A 17,188-nucleotide genomic window follows, 5' to 3' on the forward strand; every position below is an offset into this window, starting at 1 on the left:
CCAGAGGGGGGTCCCCGTGGGAGTCCCGTGGGTTAGGGGGAATTCCCACGGGACCCACGGAATTCCCGCGATCCCCGTTCCCGTGCAGACCTCTACTGCAGCCTTGCATATGATATAGCGTAACTATACTTGGCAAGAATGCTAAATAGGTTGCCTTACTAAAACTAGCTGAAACGTAAAGTCAAGCATTACCCAATCACATAAATGTAGATCCTAAGTAATAGTACAGACAAATATAAGGCTGAGGTTTGTCTGTACTATTGCTTAGGATCTACATTTGCATTTGACTGTATGTTCTTTTGTGGACCTATTTATTTGTATCAAACACAAAATTTTTAAAGTATGTTTTTATTTGGAACTTACAGGTATCTTCATGTTGTATTTGTTTAAATGTTAGGCTCATTTGTTTGGATGCTTTGTTTTTTTGATTCATGCAGGACATGATTTATTTAATTTGTTCCCAGCTTGTTCCTATTCACCTAGAGGGGCATAATCAAAAGATACGTCTAATTCCGTTTTGGCGACTAAGTCGCTAGTCGCCCAAAGTCAGACATGGGAAGAGGTCCATTTTTGAAAAATATGTCCAACATATTTTTTCCCCGAAAATCGTCTAACTGTACATCCAGCTGTCTGATCATCCAGACCGCTAAATCGTCCATCTTTATACGCCATTTTTGTCCAAAAATTTTTCCAAGTCAAAAACACCTAGAAAAAGACCTTTTGGACGTGGGCAGGGTCAGAAAAGTGATGGACTGGACACCCAAGCATTGCACTAGAGAAGTGGGATACCTTACAGGGCACTGCTGTGAACTTCACAAAAAGGGTGCCACATATACATCTCACCACAACAACCTTATAGGTCATGATGAGCACCCCAAAACACCCCCCAGAACCGACTAGACTCACATGTCTACCACCCCAATAGCCCTTATGGCTGCAGGTGCCACTTATATGGTAATACATAAGGGTTTGGGGTTTTTTTGGGGGTGCACATGTTTCACCATGCATGCAGTGGTTAGAGTGGCTTATGGGCCTGGGTCCGCCTCTCTATGGTTCACTAGCCCACCCACCCCAGATCACTTAAGCCACCTCTGTGCAGCTCTACTAGGCTTTCCTATGCCAGACTGCCAGGTGTGCTGATGTTCTGGAGGCAGATATGTAAAGTTGTTATTACGATTTTTATGGTAGGGGGGAGGGGAAGGGGACAGTGATCACTGGGGGAGTATGTAGGGGTCCCTACAGTGGTCACTTTGGATATCTTCTTGTGACTTAGACCTGGTTTTAGATAGCCTAAATCACAATGTCCAAGTTCCATCTAGGTAGTGTTGTAAAACTTTTGCTTATACATGCAGTACGACTAAGGGCCTGTTTTACAAAGCTGAGCGGCAACAGCCCCGAAGCCCTTTAATTCTCTATGGGCTTCGGGGCCCTTATCGTGCAGTAGCCGCTAGCGCGGCTTTGTAAAACAGGCCCTAAGTCTAGAACGGCCCACATCCTGCTCAAATCCCACCCAAATCCTGCCCTCATCACTCTTCCTAAAACACTCATTTTAGCTCTGGGCGTACTGCAGCACTGTATATTTTTAGATACGTTTAAAACTTGGTTCGATTATCGGCACTTGGACGACTTGTCTCCTGATCATCTAAGTGCCAATTTAGGCCAATTTTTTTAACGTATTTACATTTCGATTATGAGCCCCCTAGTCTTTTTCAAACATGATTTTATATTTTTTGATATATTACTTTTATACTATATTTTTTAGATGGTGATATTTGATACACATTTATTGTTATTTTATAGGTAGCTCCTTTATTTATATTTAGTATCATAATTTTAAGTGTTTCATTATAAGATTTTTTTAATGTATCTTTTTCATATGGATTTGTTGTTATTAGTTTTTTACATATTATGCCATATTTATCAATTTTGATTGTAATGTTTTGTTAGTGGTGTCATTGACCATTACATGTCATACACATTTTTAATCTAATGTCAGTTCATTAAAATTCTAAAGGCTTTCATCATATTTATTTTTAGTGTGTCATTGCTTTCTAATATGTATTAGGTTGTTTAATTATATTTTTATATTGTTATATCTATGATGGTTTTTTTATTTTGAATGATTTTATATTTTATAATATTTGTATTATGTAGATTGTCAATGTATTTTGATTGCATGTTTAATTCTTTTTATTAATTTGTGTGTTTATAATTGTAGACTCCTGAGGCAGGCTATCTTGGCAGAAACATGTACATGTCGAGTCATTGAGTTACTTTTGGATGAATAAAAGGACATTTTTGCAATACAGTGCGCCCCCGCTCATTCGCAGTTGGTGATTCGCGGTCCCAGTCATTCATGGTATTTTCCAACCATGAATGACTGGGCAGGAGAGGCAGGAAAGAGCAACCGGAGCGCTGATGAGTGAAGAAAATCACTCGCAGTATGCTCCGACCGCCTCTTCCTGCACTAAAGTCGGGCCTCACCAATCAAGAGCTGCATGTCAAAGCTTCTTTATCATTCCTAGCATTCTGTTCGCCCTTTCCACCGCCGCACATTGCGCGGACGGCTTTATTGACTTGTTGATCATAACTCCCAAGTCTCTTTCCTGGGAGGTCTCTCCAAGTACCGCACCGGACATCCTTATTTTTGCATGAGATATTTTTTTACCGACATGCATCACTTTACACTTATCAACGTTGAACCTCATCTGCCATGTTGATACCCATTCCTCGAGCCTGATTATGTCATGTTGCAGATCTTCGCAATCCCCCTATGTCTTCACTACTCTGAATAACTTCGTATCATCCGCAAATTTTATCAGAAGCTAAACACCCACTGGAGGGAGCACAAGCTGGGCTGTGGACACCCCTGATTTAAAGTTTACTGCCGCTGCTGCTGGTTAAGGAAAGCAGCAGCAGCAGAATAGGGAGGTTGGCCGGATGTGCACCCCCTTGGGGCATGCACCCAAGGCGGACTGCCCTCCTCCCCTTGGTACGTCACTGACCTACAGTAGCTTAAAAAAAAAAAAAAAAAAAAAAAGCAAAGATACTGCAGATACCCATGAAAAGTGATTGGAATGCATTAAGCCCAATCATGAACTTGCTCAGTGCCATTTGTGTTCTCAGATTACAAAATCAGAGATTGGAGCCATGCAAAGCAGCATGGAAATATGTTTGATATTTCTAAATCCAATTTGTTGATATGAACATTAGAGGTGTAAGTCTTGAAGTGACATTGGAGGCATCAGTCTTGAAGGGTCCAGGAGTTGCACCAGATGTAGGGGCTGCATATATATCATAAGTGCATTAATTTGCTTCAACATTGAGCATTGAAAGGGGCCATCAAAAATGGACATTGACTAGCTGCTGCTCAAAGAAGTGGAGGGATTTATCCTTTTCTTTGGCAATCAATGTTGAACAGAGACACAGAAACATTGATACTGAGCCTTCCAGGGCATAGTACCAAGCACTTACTGTAGGTACTGGCAGCTGTCACATCCTCAGACTGTCACTTGACTCAGGTCTGCTCAATCTTCTCAACATCAGATGGGCCACACCAGGCTTCAAGGACTGAAGATAAAGCCACTGATGCTCTTCAGGTAACTCAAAAGGAAATGACTTCTCCCCTTACACCCTTGGTATTGACTGTTTTCAAAGATGAGCTTCCCAGTGCCCTCCAGAACTGCCCACACTGACGGAATGATATTAACCAGGTATTCCTTGGATTATAAATACAAGTCTACAAGTTCTCTGAAGAAGACAGCTCCACAGCTTACCCTTAGATCCCTTTGTTCCACATGTAAGGACAGAAAGGTTGGATATCCTCTAATTACTTACCCCAACTAACATTCAAACAATCCTTATGGATATGTAGATAAGAATGTGGGAAACCTCCTCTGTGCACCAAGTTATAAGAAGGTAGGATCCATTTGTAGAGTCCAGAAGGCTTGAAGATTCATGAAGCAGCAGCTCCCATACTATTCATGAAGCAGCAGCTCCCATACCAATACAGCTCCCATGTATTTGTATCTAATCTAAAGAGATCCATGAAATACTCATCCTTTGATTTCTCTTCAGAGAAAGATTTTTCAGAATACTATTCTTGTATTCTACATATGAGGGGTAGCTGTATCTGGCATTCAGAGGCTGAAATCTTCAAGCTTTGACTGCAACAGGTAGAGGATAGAAGCTGGCATTGATGGGTAAGTTTGGATCTTCCCTCTTTTCTTCCCCATCGTTGTAAATGTAGATTGAAAGACCACTGTTCTATCATGCATATTTCTTCAAGACTCCATCTTGATTCCCTCTTTTTTCATGTAAAAAGCTTGCTAACATGCCAAGACATGAGGAGAATATCTTTGGAGATGAAGACAAAGAAAGAGCTTCTCTCATGAAAGAGCACTACATTTTGATTTTTTTTTTTTTAATAATTTTTTTTTTGTTTACACCTCAGCGGGTCCTTGAGAATTACTTGTTTCAATACAGCTGGTTCCTTAGGAAGGGGGTTTCAACCCTTGAAACGGAGCCCCATTGGAAGAGGTTCATTCTGCTGGCTAATTCCTCACCGTTATGGAGAGCTAAGTACCTCCAATAGACTGTTTATTATCTGTGCCTGCTTAGTTTTTTTTTGGCTGCTCTTGTACCCTCGGATAAGGGGAAGAGACAGTTCTTACCATATTTATTTGCATATTTTGTTGCTTATTCACTATCGCGATTAGCACAATGTTTTTGCACTAGTTATCTTTATATCACTTATGGGTTAGCCCGGGGATGTTTCACAGATAGCACCCTTTTGGGTGTATATTAGTGACAGCTGGTGCACTAGGGGTTTGTCCCCATTGCGAGCTGTGTGATTGAGTGATTCCCGTTCACTAATCGTAGCTATTTCTCGGGTTCATGCTGTCTCTTCCCCCACCCCGTTTTTTGCGGGGCTTGGGAGATTTTTCCCTTTTGTTGTATTTTTTCTCTCCTGAGCATTGGGTTTTTTTCTGGTTGTCTAGGTATCTATTAGGGGCAAAATCAAAAAACTAAAACACCCAAAGAATGCCTAGGTCAGCACATGGATGTCCTAATTGCCAGGACGTCCAGGTGCCCGTAATTGGAGCCATTTTCCTGGATTTCTAGCATGATGTTCCATCTGCTGTGTGTCCAATGTTCAAGTGGCTATGTTAAGAGGTGTGTTATGGGCGGGCTTTGGGCATGCCAGACTTGGACATCTTGTAAGGATAATCAAACATTTTCCAAGACGTCCTGGATGAAATTTAGACATTTTGGACTAGACCTCTTTTGGAATTGTCTAAATGCCAAACAGGTACACAAACTGACCAGATGACCACTGGAGTGGTTAAGTAATAACCCCCCCCCACACACACACACACACACCCTCCAATGGTTACTAACCCCCTCCCACCCCCCAAAATCTCTAACCCCCCTCTTCTACAAAACCGCACTAGTGGTTTTTACTGCAGAGAGCCGCACTGAATGGCCCGTGCTGCTTCCAACACTCATTGAGTTCCTATGAGCATTGGGAGCAGCGTGGGCCATTCAGCGTGGCTCTCTGCGCTAAAAACCTCTAGCACGGTTTTGTGGAAGAGGGGGTAAATTAAACAATAAATATCTGTCTCTAGAACAGCAGCTTCTGGTATGAAAAAGCCTAGTAGAGCATCACACAGATGTCTTAAGTAGCCAGGTGGACTAATGAACCATAGAGAGGAGGAGCCAAACCCATAAGGCACTCTAACCACATCTATGGTGTTAGTATGAGCGCATCAGAAACTACCAAAACCCTATTATACTGCCATAAAGGTGCCATCTACAGCCATAAGGGCTATTGGGGTGATGGGTGTAGTAGGTTTTGAGGGAGTTTTGAAGAGCTCACCGTAAATTATAAGGGGTATATGGTGATATGCATATCTGGCATCCTTTATGTGATGTTCACAGCAATGCCCTCTAAGGTGCCCCATTGCTCTGTTGGCATGTCTATATGGCCAGTCCATTAGGCCCTTCCACATCTAAATGGTGATGATTTGGGTGTTTCAGTCTTGAACATTTTTGTGGTCGAAAATGGCAGATAAAGTTAGACGTCTTGGTGGTCTAGACATTTTGGTGGTCAAGATGTCCAAATAAGTAATTTTCGGGAAAAAAATGATTTGGGCATCCTGTTCGAAAATGGATGTTTCCATGTTTCTAAATTTGGATGTTTAGCAGGAAATATTCAAGTTGGACTTAGACATCCTTTTCAAAAATGCCCCTATATTTGTGAAATATATTACTATTATGTTATTACTAAAAACACAAATTTTTGTTTCAGTATGAAATAGTGGTTCGTTATGGTATAGCAGTGAAAATTTAAGTTATAAATATTTTCTTGTATAAAGTAGAGTGAAATGTGGAAGTGAAATCACCTATTTATAAAAGAATATATGGCTGCCTGTTGGATGTACCCCAAAATTTACCAAATTAAAATATACGTGTATGTATAACCAATCAAAATAATGTGCATTCAAGTAGAAATGTAAGGGTTAAAAGAGTTGTATAGTATATGCCCCCCCCTCCAAATAGAGCCCTTCTTCATCTTTAAAATATATGATACGGGACACTGAGTGTTTGCAATATGAAATTAGTCTATAATACACTGTGGTCAATTCTTTCTCAAATGCCAAGGTTGCTTTATGTTAAAGTTTTGTTAAAGATGGCAATTTCTAATGCTCTCTTTGAGCCCTTCTGACCTTTATACAGAAGAGATGCTTTATGGTCTTATGGTTCTGTAAGCTCACTGCTGTTTTATGGCAGATAAGTTAACTAAGCTTTTTTTTTTTCCTAAATTTAAATGATAAACCATGAATTGCATTTATATTCAAAATTGTCAGTGCCTGGATTTTTCTATTTTCTATTTCTGATGATTTTAGAAGTATGTGGTTATACTACCAGTAATTGCAATGTAGTAATTCGCCCTACCTTTGAGAGTCTGGAAAAACATTCACATTTCTTGCATTGTACATGTGTCTGCTCCTATATGAGAACGTAAAAGCTTACCTAATTCCTATTTAACTTGAAGTGCATCATTTTGAAGAAAGGATAGCTGAGTTGCATCTTGTATTTTTGACTAACAGAATGGCCACAAAAGAAGGTTAAAAAGATATAACCCCCCCCTTCCAGTTTTTTCAAGGTGGAATTGTAAAGTTTAATTCAACAGGTCATGTTATAAAAAGACCAAAGGTTTTTAATGTAGCTGAGCCCAAAGTGACCATATTGGGAAAAGAAACCCAAAGAAACCCTGCAGTGTAGCAGAATATTGCAGGAAAGAGGCTTCCCATGGATTCTATAAATGGCGTCGATCCAATATGTGTGTCCAACTAAATTGGCTAGCAAGCCAATTAGTGCCACTAATTGGGTGCTAACTGGTACTAATTTGAATTTGCACAAATATCTTACTATGTCAATGTGCATCCAAGTCCCACGGCATGCAACCATAAAGGGGTCATGACCATGGGAGGTACAGGAGCAGGTAGAGGCATTCCTAAAATTTGCATGCAGTATTAAAGAATACCAAGGATATACTTCCAAATTGGGCACTGGGAATCAGTGGCGTACCTAGGGGGGGCTGGGGGGGGGCAGGCCGCCCCGGGTACCAGCTCATTAGGGGTGCTCGAGCCTTGGAGTCATGGCCCGGGAACTTCCCTGCTATGGCCCGACTCCAAGGCTTCCGCGAGTCCCCGAAGTGATCCTGCCTGAGCCCTCTCTCTTAACTTCCATTCCCCCACGGCCACACCCCCCGTCGCCGTCGGAGCTTGGTCAGCAACTTCCGGTTTCCGGCTGGGTGGAAGCAAGAAAGGGAGCCCGAGCCGCGTGGGACACTGCAATTAAGGCAGGAACTGAGGGTGAGTATCACTGGGCTGCTTGGCGGTGGTTTTATTGTTATTTTTTTTTTCTGCCCGAATCAATTTTTTAAAAACCCAAAATCGGCCTCCCGAATCATCAACTGACCCTCCCCCCCTAAAGCAGGATCAGCAACTTCCTCTTGCTAGCCGGCTCCTGCTTTAGAGGGCGAGGGGGGAGGGTCAGTTGGGAATTGTTGCAATGTCCTGCTTCCCCTCTGGCCTCCTGACCCGTACCTAATTGCATTAGACAGTACTAGATGGGGGGTGTAGGCCTTAAGGGGTGGGGTGTAGGCCTTAAGAGGGAGGTGTAGGCCTTAGGGGGGGGGACAGACCTTTGGGTGGGAGGTAAAGACCTTTGGGGGGGTGTAGGCTTTCAGGGGGGGACAGATCTTCAGGTGGGGGGGTGCAGGCCTTCAGGGGGGGTGCAGGCCTTCAGGAGGTACTTACGAACGGGGAAAGCGTCTCAGAAATCTCGGTGGGAGAACCGCTAGCCACCAGTGACCATAACATGGTATGGTTCAACCTTAGGAAAGGCTTCCCTAGATCACAAACAAAAACAAGGGTACTCAATTTCCGGGGCACTGACTTCACACGCATGGGAGACTTCGTCCATCAGACGCTTCAGGTTCAAGAAGTAACGGAGAATGTAGAGGTTATGTGGTCAACCTTGAAATCGACCCTTCATGAGGCAACTATCCGCTACATAAAATCAGTAACTAAACAACAAAGAAAAAAGAAACCCCAATGGTTCACTGATGAGGTCTCGTACCTCGTCAAGGATAAGAAAAGAGCGTTTCTCTTGTACAAACGCACCGGGGAAAAAGAAGCAAACATTGAATACAGGACAAAGTCTGCAGCGGTCAAAACAGCAGTCAGGGAGGCCAAACTTCGAATGGAAGAAACTCTAGCGAAGAACATTAAAAAAGGGGACAAATCCTTCTTCAGGTACATTAGCGACAGGAAAAAGAATGCAGACGGGATAGTACGCCTTAGAACGCCAGACGGGAATTATGTGGAAACAGATTCTGAAAAAGCCAAACTACTGAACGATTACTTCTGTTCAGTCTTTACCTGCGAGGCGCCAGGGCACGGGCCACGGCTGGAAGCAAAGGAAAGCAAGGAAGACCCATTTCTGAATTTTGAGTTCACACCAGCTGATGTTTACAGAGAACTTTCAAGACTCAAGGTGAACAAAGCCATGGGACCGGACAATTTACACCCAAGAGTGCTCAGAGAGCTGTGCGATGTTCTGGCGGAACCGTTAGCCATGCTCTTCAATCTCTCCCTAAGTACGGGGAGAGTCCCCCTGGACTGGAAAACAGCTAACGTCGTTCCTCTGCACAAAAAGGGTTGCAGAGCAGAGGCTGCGAATTACAGACCGGTGAGTCTCACATCAATAGTGTGCAAACTCATGGAAACTCTACTTAAAGGTAAATTAGACACGATAATGGATGAAGGGAATCTAAGGGATCCCTGTCAACATGGATTCACCAGAGGCAGGTCATGCCAATCCAATCTTATAAGCTTCTTCGATTGGGTGACAGGAAAGCTAGACTTGGGAGAGTCTCTGGACATAGTGTACTTGGATTTCAGTAAAGCTTTCGACAGTGTCCCACATCGTAGACTACTAAACAAGATGAAATCAATGGGTTTGGGTGAGAAACTAACTGCATGGGTCAGTGATTGGCTGAGTGGAAGACTTCAGAGGGTGGTGGTCAACGGCACCCTCTCTGAGACATCGGAGGTGACTAGTGGAGTGCCGCAGGGCTCAGTCCTGGGACCATCCCTTTTCAACATATTCATAGGGGACTTGACCCGGGGGCTTCAGGGTAAAGTAGCACTGTTCGCCGATGATGCCAAACTGTGTAACATAGTAAGTGAAAGCAACCTACAGGATAGTATGACACAAGATCTGATCACGTTAGAAAACTGGTCCTCGACATGGCAGCTAGGCTTCAACGCTAAAAAATGTAAGGTCATGCATCTCGGCAGAGGAAATCCATGCAGAACATACTCCTTGAATAGAGAAACGCTAGTTAGGACCTCAGAGGAACGGGACTTGGGGGTAATCATCAGTGCAGACATGAAGGCTGCCAAACAAGTAGAGAAGGCCTCATCAAAGGCAAGGCAAATGATGGGATGTATCAATAGAAGTTTCGTCAGCCGTAAACCTGAAGTCATAATGCCACTCTATAGAACCATGGTGAGACCCCATCTGGAATACTGTGTGCAATTCTGGAGGCCACATTACCGGAAAGATGTGCTTCGAGCTGAGTCGGTCCAGAGGATGGCCACTAGGATGGTTTTGGGGCTCAAGGGTCTCTCATACGAAGAAAGACTGGGCAAACTGCAGCTCTATACCCTAGAGGAGCGCAGGGAAAGGGGTGACATGATTGAGACATTTAAGTACGTCACGGGTCGTGTCGAGGTGGAAAACGATATATTCTTTCCCAAAGGACCCTCGGTCACAAGGGGGCACCCGCTCAAACTCAGAGGAGGGAAATTTAGTGGCGACACCAGGAAGTATTTCTTCACAGAAAGGGTGGTAGATCACTGGAACAGACTTCCGGTGCAGGTGATCAAGGCCACCAGCGTGCTCGACTTTAAGAATAAATGGGACATCCACGTGGGATCCCTACGAGGGTCGAGTTAAGGAACCAGGTCATTAGCATTCAGACTTAATGGGGTGGGTCAATAGAGTGGGCAGACTTGATGGGCTATGGCCCTTTTCTGCCGTCATCTTTCTATGTTTCTATGTTTCTATGAGGTACAGACCTTCGGGGGGTGCAGGCCTTCAGGGGGGTGCAGGCCTTCAGGGGGGGTGCAGGCCTTCAGGGGGGGTGCAGGCCTTCAGGGGGGGTGCAGGCCTTCAGGGGGGGGTGCAGGCATTCGGGGTGGGTGCAGGCCTTCAGGGGGGGACAGACCTTCAGGGGGGGGACAGACCTTCGGGTGGGGGGTACAATCCTTCGGGGAGGGTGCAGGCCTTCAGGGGTGGGGTTTAGGCCTTCAGAGGGGGACAGACCTTCGGTGGGAGGTAAAGTCCTTCGGGGGGGTGCAGCCCTTCGGAGGGGGAACAGACCTTCGGGGGAGGGGGGTCCTGGTGTAAAAGTACACAGAGGGAGAGAGGGAAGGGGGGGGTTCAAAGATACGTGCATATGCCAGACTTTGAGGGTTAGAAATAATGGGTCTAAAAACAGAGGAGTGGGAGAGAGATGGTGCATAATGGGATTTAGGGAGGGAAGGAACAGAAAGGGAGAGAACTTGGAAACAGGGGATGGTGTGGAGGGGGGATAGAGATACTGGATAGGAGGATAGTTGGGAACAGAAAGGGAGAGATGGTGGATCCTGGGGTGGTGGGGAGTTGAGAAAAGGTGAATCTGTGGATGGAGACAAAAAAAATGAAAGATGCCAGATCTCCGGGAGAGGGAAGGGAAACGGAAGGGGAGGACAGAGATGGCAGACGGATGGTTAGCACGGAGAAAGGAGACCCTGGCAAGCAAGACAACAAGAGCCTGGGACCAACAAGATTTGAATATTGACCAGAGAACAAAAGGTAGAAAAAATAATTTTATTTTCTGTTTTGTGATTACAATATGTTAGATTTGAAAAGTGTACATGAGACAGCTTGAAATGGGAACTTTTCTATTTTTGTGAATGGCAAGGCTGAGTTCAGTTAAAATATATGCTTTATAAGAAAATATAATAATGTGTTTTATAAAGTTTATAAGCATTGCTGGCATACTCGGTGAGGTGTTCCTAGTGTTGGTGGTGGTGGTAGCATGTCAGTGTGTTGAGAGGAAGAGGTAGTCTGGGAAATTCTGCTGAGCAAACTCTGGGCCCATTTCCACCCCAAGTTAGTCCACTCCACTCAACTGGTTCACACACTGAGTGGGTCTTTGGGTGTTATTTCTGGGTAGTTGTTTTAGAATCTCTTCCAGTGGTTTGTCAGTATCTCCTTCTGGTCCAAGGAAGGAAACTTTGTCAACCTTAGCATTGACCTTCAGAATATGTTTGTAACAGCGCTGCTTGTGTGGCATTAGGCTATGTAGTGATCGAAAGAAAAAAACAGACCTTTGCACATTTTTGTACTATATGGTGGGTGTATGAGGAGATTCATTTCCTGCACAGTTAAGTCCATGTGAAGTTACCTTGTGCTGTATTTGACATCTAGCAAGGTCTCTGTTTGGAAGGAAAGTTCTAAGCTTAAAAATGAAGTGACCAGAAGTTATGTTAAAAGTAGATAGCGTAGCTGGTTTTAAGAAAGGTTTGGACAAATTCCTGGAGGAAAAGTCCATTGTCTGTTATTAAGACATGGGGGAAGCGTCTGCTTGCCCTGGATTGGTAGCATGGAATGTTGCTACTCTTTGGGTTTTCACCAAGTACTAGTGACCTGGATTGGCTACTAGTGCTGCCCGATTCACGATTCGAATCGGTTCACCGATTCGAATCAGGTGAATCGACGAGTTCGGACTATTTCACGCCGCCGGACTCTTCCCATCTAATGTAACTTCTGGTTTTGCGAAACAGTAAATTACATCGGAAGAAACGAAAGGAGTGGGAGAGTCAAGCGGCGAGCGAGCGGACCTCGTGCAGCAGACCTCGGCACTCAGCAGCAACAAATACTAGTTTTGGCTGGCTCTTTCCCCGCATTTCTCCTCTCTTCCCCACGATTTAATATCCAGTTCAGGCAGTAAGTAAATGCATCGGCAGGGGGGGTCTGGTAAGTCTTGGGGGCTGGGGATGGAAGGTGAGAATCAGTTCTGTAGGCTATCAGAAATTTGCTTAATTATCTACTCACACAGAAAAGCAGTAAAGTCAATAGGTTCTCTGAGTGGGAACAACCTGTTTGATCTTGCACTCTTGTGATTGACCAATTGTTTATCACTGTTTAATTTATCACATTGATTAATTTGAGCACACCTGAGGTGTCCTATGATGGTGTGCACTGCAGGCAGAGGAGCCTTATTGTGTAAAGCGCTGGAGAATTCTCTCCTCTCGCTTACTTCTCACGCCGAGGACACCCTGCTTCAGTATAATCATTTATATGATTTATCTTATAAACATTATTACGTGGTCTTTTCCTCAAGTGCTGAGACATCAGGTTGTTCCCACTTGGAGAACCTATTGACTTTTACTGCTTTTCTGTGTGGCTTTAACATTTTTGCTATTTAGTATACCTAAACTATTATTCAGTAGAAAAAATATGGTTTGTTCAATCAAATCCTGTGTGGACATTGGACTTCTATGAGTGAATGTTCTGCTTGATTGAACAAACTAAATTTTTTCTACTGAATAATAGTCTAGGTACAATGAAAGTAAATAGCAAAAATGTTTGAGTAGATAATTAAGGAAATCTTTTTCATATTGCTTGCTTATGGACTGGGAAAAAAGACTGTTCAAGCAAATGTCTCCAGAACTGCTTTAATGGAAAAATGTGATTTTTTTTTTTTAAGTACTTTGTGAAATTTATTGTTGTTATGAAATTTATTGTTGTACTTTGTTTAAACTTAAAAAGTGGTGTCATTAACAGTGAATCGAATCGAAAAATAGATTCAACAGGGTGAATCAAATCGAATGAAATATTTTTCTCTGAATTGGGCAGCACTATTGGCTACCATGAGAATGGGCTACTGGGCATGATGGACCATTGGTGTGACCCAGTTAGGCTATTCTTATGTTATGTTCTCATCTGTAGGGGCCTTTGTTTTCACTTCTTATTTTAATGTATTTTTTTCCTGGGAACTTATCAGTGTTTTTTTATAATGGGAACAAAAATGGAAGAGAATTAATGTGTGTGGAATGGGGGGGTAACTAATTTCTTCAGCTAAATAATTCAATCCACTTCAAACAGACATAGGAGAACTCGCGCACCATTCACACACCCTCCAACCAAAAACGTCAAAAGAAAAAAAACTGTTTGACAACCTCCTAGCCATTCGAGCTGCAACACTCGACCCCCAACTCTACAACCAATTGATATCAACCACAGACTGCAAAACCTTCAAAAAGAAATAAAAACCCTTCTATTCAAAAAACACATAAAACCGAACTAACACAATCAGAACTGTCCCAAGCATCACCTGCAACTACTCCATATGTACTTCTAATGTCATGACAATTTAGACATAATTTATGTTATGTTATGTTTGGAATAATGGTTACATATATGAGGTTCAATAAAAGAAAATTTTCACTGCCTGTTTCTATTCTGACCATTTATTCCATTTCATGGTTATTGCACAAAAAAAAAAAAAAAAATTTTACATGGGGGGGGGGTGTCAAAAAAATGATGGGCCCCGGGAGCCACATACCCTAGGTACGCCACTGCTGGGAATTCCACCTTGTTTCAGCAGGCATAAATCCTGCCACTCAAATTTGTGAGCTGAAATCAACAATCAGTGCTATTCTATACTGGGCGTTGCCACACCTACTCTCCGCCCTCACATATGTCCCCTTTCACAAAAATAATAAAAAAGCTCCTATGTTTGTTCTTTGTGGGAATTCGCCTTTCTATCTTATCAGCAGTTTATGGACGCCATCTTGACTTGAACAATGATGGAAGATATTCTAAAAGTCTTTGATACTGCTGAGTACCCAAAGAATCATTAGAGTAAGGTGGCTGTAATTGATTTTACTTTCCTGTCTTTTGAAGTTAAAGAGGTTAGAAATTGGTTTAGGAACTAGGAGAATGTGGTTCAAATCCTGTGTCTACCACTGATGCTCTTTGTGACCATGGGCAAGTTGGTACTCACTGGACTGTTATTCAATACTATTAATGCTGTAGATTAATCTTCAGGATTAATAAGAAAGGAGGGATAAAACGCCCCCAATTTTTAATGTATACCTTTTAGAAGCAGGGAAACCTTTATACTGCATACAAACATCCAACTTAAAGATGCCATGTAAAATGATGAAATAATTTGTGGCATGTTTCTTTCGTCTTCTTTTTCAAATATCTTTATTGTCAGAAAACTAAAACTGCTTAGTGATACGAACAAGACAAATTAACTCACTAACGTAGGGGCCCTTTTACTAAACTGCGATAAGTGCTGGCATGTTTCAAGTTTCACGTTTTAATAAAATTTGATGGATCGCTAAATTGTAATACAAAGCGATGAACAAATCTAAAAACATGTGGTACATTTCTCAGTACGGGGAGATGACATTATTAACATAAGCTTCAAAAAACCAAAAATTACTATAAATACCAATAATATAGAAACTCAAATTCAGAAAAATTGGTACAATGATGATAGGATGATAGTTGCACCATAAACTCAATCATTAAATAAACTCAATGATTAAATAAAGGGGTTTCAGTACGGGCTCAATTATCCCTACGAGTAACCAAAGGCTCCAGGCAGGTATTCATAAGTGACTAGCACTAGACCAAAGGGTCTAAATAAATCCTGCCCAGTACATCATAATACCCTTATAGTTTTAAATAACCTTAGTAAATAAATATAAAGTGCAAACATGCATCCAGTGTGGGAATAAGGAAAATATAAGAGTGTTAAAAAAAAAATAAAAAAATTCAAAAACCATATGAAAACAACAATCCCCAAATTCATAAATGAGTAAATAAATAATTTCAAAGGTTTCAAAAATTCATATAAAAATTTAACAGTTCATATCAAAATTCATATCCGAGCACCATTATATCTTCAGTTTTAAATAAATAGAAAGTCGATAGAAAAAAGTCATGAAACAGACGTTGCAAAACCAGTCAATTGAACTAATTAACTGAATTAACTAAATTTTCCAGTTCATGTATTCTAATTCATGTTGAAGCTGTATCTCCATTCATTTAAATAAATAGGGAGTCAAATAGAAAAAAGATCATGAAAAAACATTACAAGGTCAATCAAAGTACTTAGCTGAAGCAGCTGGAATCTCCGTTTCATGTGTACGAATTCATATTGACACTATATCTCCGCTCGACAGGCCCTGTTTCGATATCTTCTTCAGGAGGGAGAAATGAAAAAGCAATAAATTCTCTGGTCCGGGAGCTAACAGCAAAATTTAATAGTCCAATAAGCCCCACTCTGTTCACAACGGCACAATCACACTGAGGTTTTTTTAAAAAACTCTTATATTTTCTTTGTTCCCACACCGGATGCATGTTTGCACTTTATATTTATTTACTAAAGTTATTTAAAACTATAAGGGTATTATGATGTACTGGGCAGGATTTATTTAGACCCTTTGGTCTAGTGCTAGTCACTTATGAATACCTGCCCGGGGCCTTTGGTTACTCGTAGGGATAATCGAGCCCGTACTGAAAAACCCCTTTATTTAATCATTGAATTTATTTAAATGATTGAGTTTATGGTGCAACTATCATCCTAGTGTTGGTTTAGCAAGGAAAATTGTGCCAATTTTTCTGAATTTGGATTATTAACATAAGTCAGACAATAAAACTAAACAGATCCAAAAGGAAAATGGGGGAGGAACTACAATATTTGACTTCCTGAAGGACATGTTCTGGCATCATGCAGTCATTTCCAAATCTGCATGCACTAACCATACCATAATTTTTAATTTTTCTTGGAAGGGCATATCTGGGAGTAACAAGTGAGTATTCCTCTGCTAATCAGTTAGCACAGCTACATAACTGCATGTGAACTGATTAGCACAGGATTAGTTTACTGTACATGTATAAGTCCTTAATGAATACTTTCAGATGCTTTGAGCTTGAAATTGAATCCTTATGGAGATTTTTAGCTGGATCTTGGTAGACTTCTGTGGCTTGCTTTTCCTATAAACTGCTAGAACTTCATTGCCAGCCCTCCCAATGTCTTCATGCCTCCTAATTTCTCTATACATGGTTAGAATAAACCAGCTTGGAGACTTCCTTTTTTTGTGCATGAAGCCGTGAAGGGAGGTAGTTTCCTGATGCTTCTTGTCAGGCTAAATCCCCACATTATTCCATTGTAGAAGGTTTCTCCAACTGAAATGCCCCACGGACAAAAAATAGTCCTTAAATGCAGGGCCCTTATAGTTCCCTCTAAAAACAAGATGGAAACACCTGTTGGGAGTGACAAACACCCTAGCCCACCCCATTACATCACTTTTTTTTAATTTCCACTTTTATTTTATCATAAAAAATATTTTTTTTTTACTTTTTATTAAGATTTTTTAAAGATATTTTAATTTTTTTTTTAAGTTCATGAAATGTTTATTGCATTTCCAAATCATACAGAAAAAAGTAAACACAAGATGCACGCAGTGAATATTGCAGTAATAACAGTTGATTAATGGCACAATTATAATGCAAATATTTGTTTACATCCAAGAAATAAGGCATC

At 41.7% G+C, this 17,188-nt stretch overlaps 1 protein-coding gene and 1 long non-coding RNA gene across 6 annotated transcripts in view; one reads left to right on the forward strand and one right to left on the reverse strand.

Moving 5' to 3' along the window:
• The window catches only part of CCDC178 (coiled-coil domain containing 178), a 483,231-nt gene that overhangs the window by 420,997 nt on the left and 45,046 nt on the right, over positions 1-17,188 (forward strand). The window lies entirely within an intron of this gene.
• Positions 1-17,188, reverse strand: part of LOC117356011 — a 67,340-nt gene that overhangs the window by 15,135 nt on the left and 35,017 nt on the right. The window contains exon 2 of one of the 3 annotated variants that reach the window (XR_004538508.1): positions 15,754-15,842. The exons of the other annotated variants lie outside the window; for them this stretch is intronic. This is a non-coding gene — a long non-coding RNA (uncharacterized LOC117356011). The remainder of the gene's footprint in view (positions 1-15,753; positions 15,843-17,188) is intronic. 3 annotated transcript variants of the gene reach the window in all.

Source organism: Geotrypetes seraphini, chromosome 2 (genome assembly GCF_902459505.1).
Source record: "Geotrypetes seraphini chromosome 2, aGeoSer1.1, whole genome shotgun sequence".
In the NCBI taxonomy this organism is placed as follows: domain Eukaryota; kingdom Metazoa; phylum Chordata; class Amphibia; order Gymnophiona; family Dermophiidae; genus Geotrypetes; species Geotrypetes seraphini.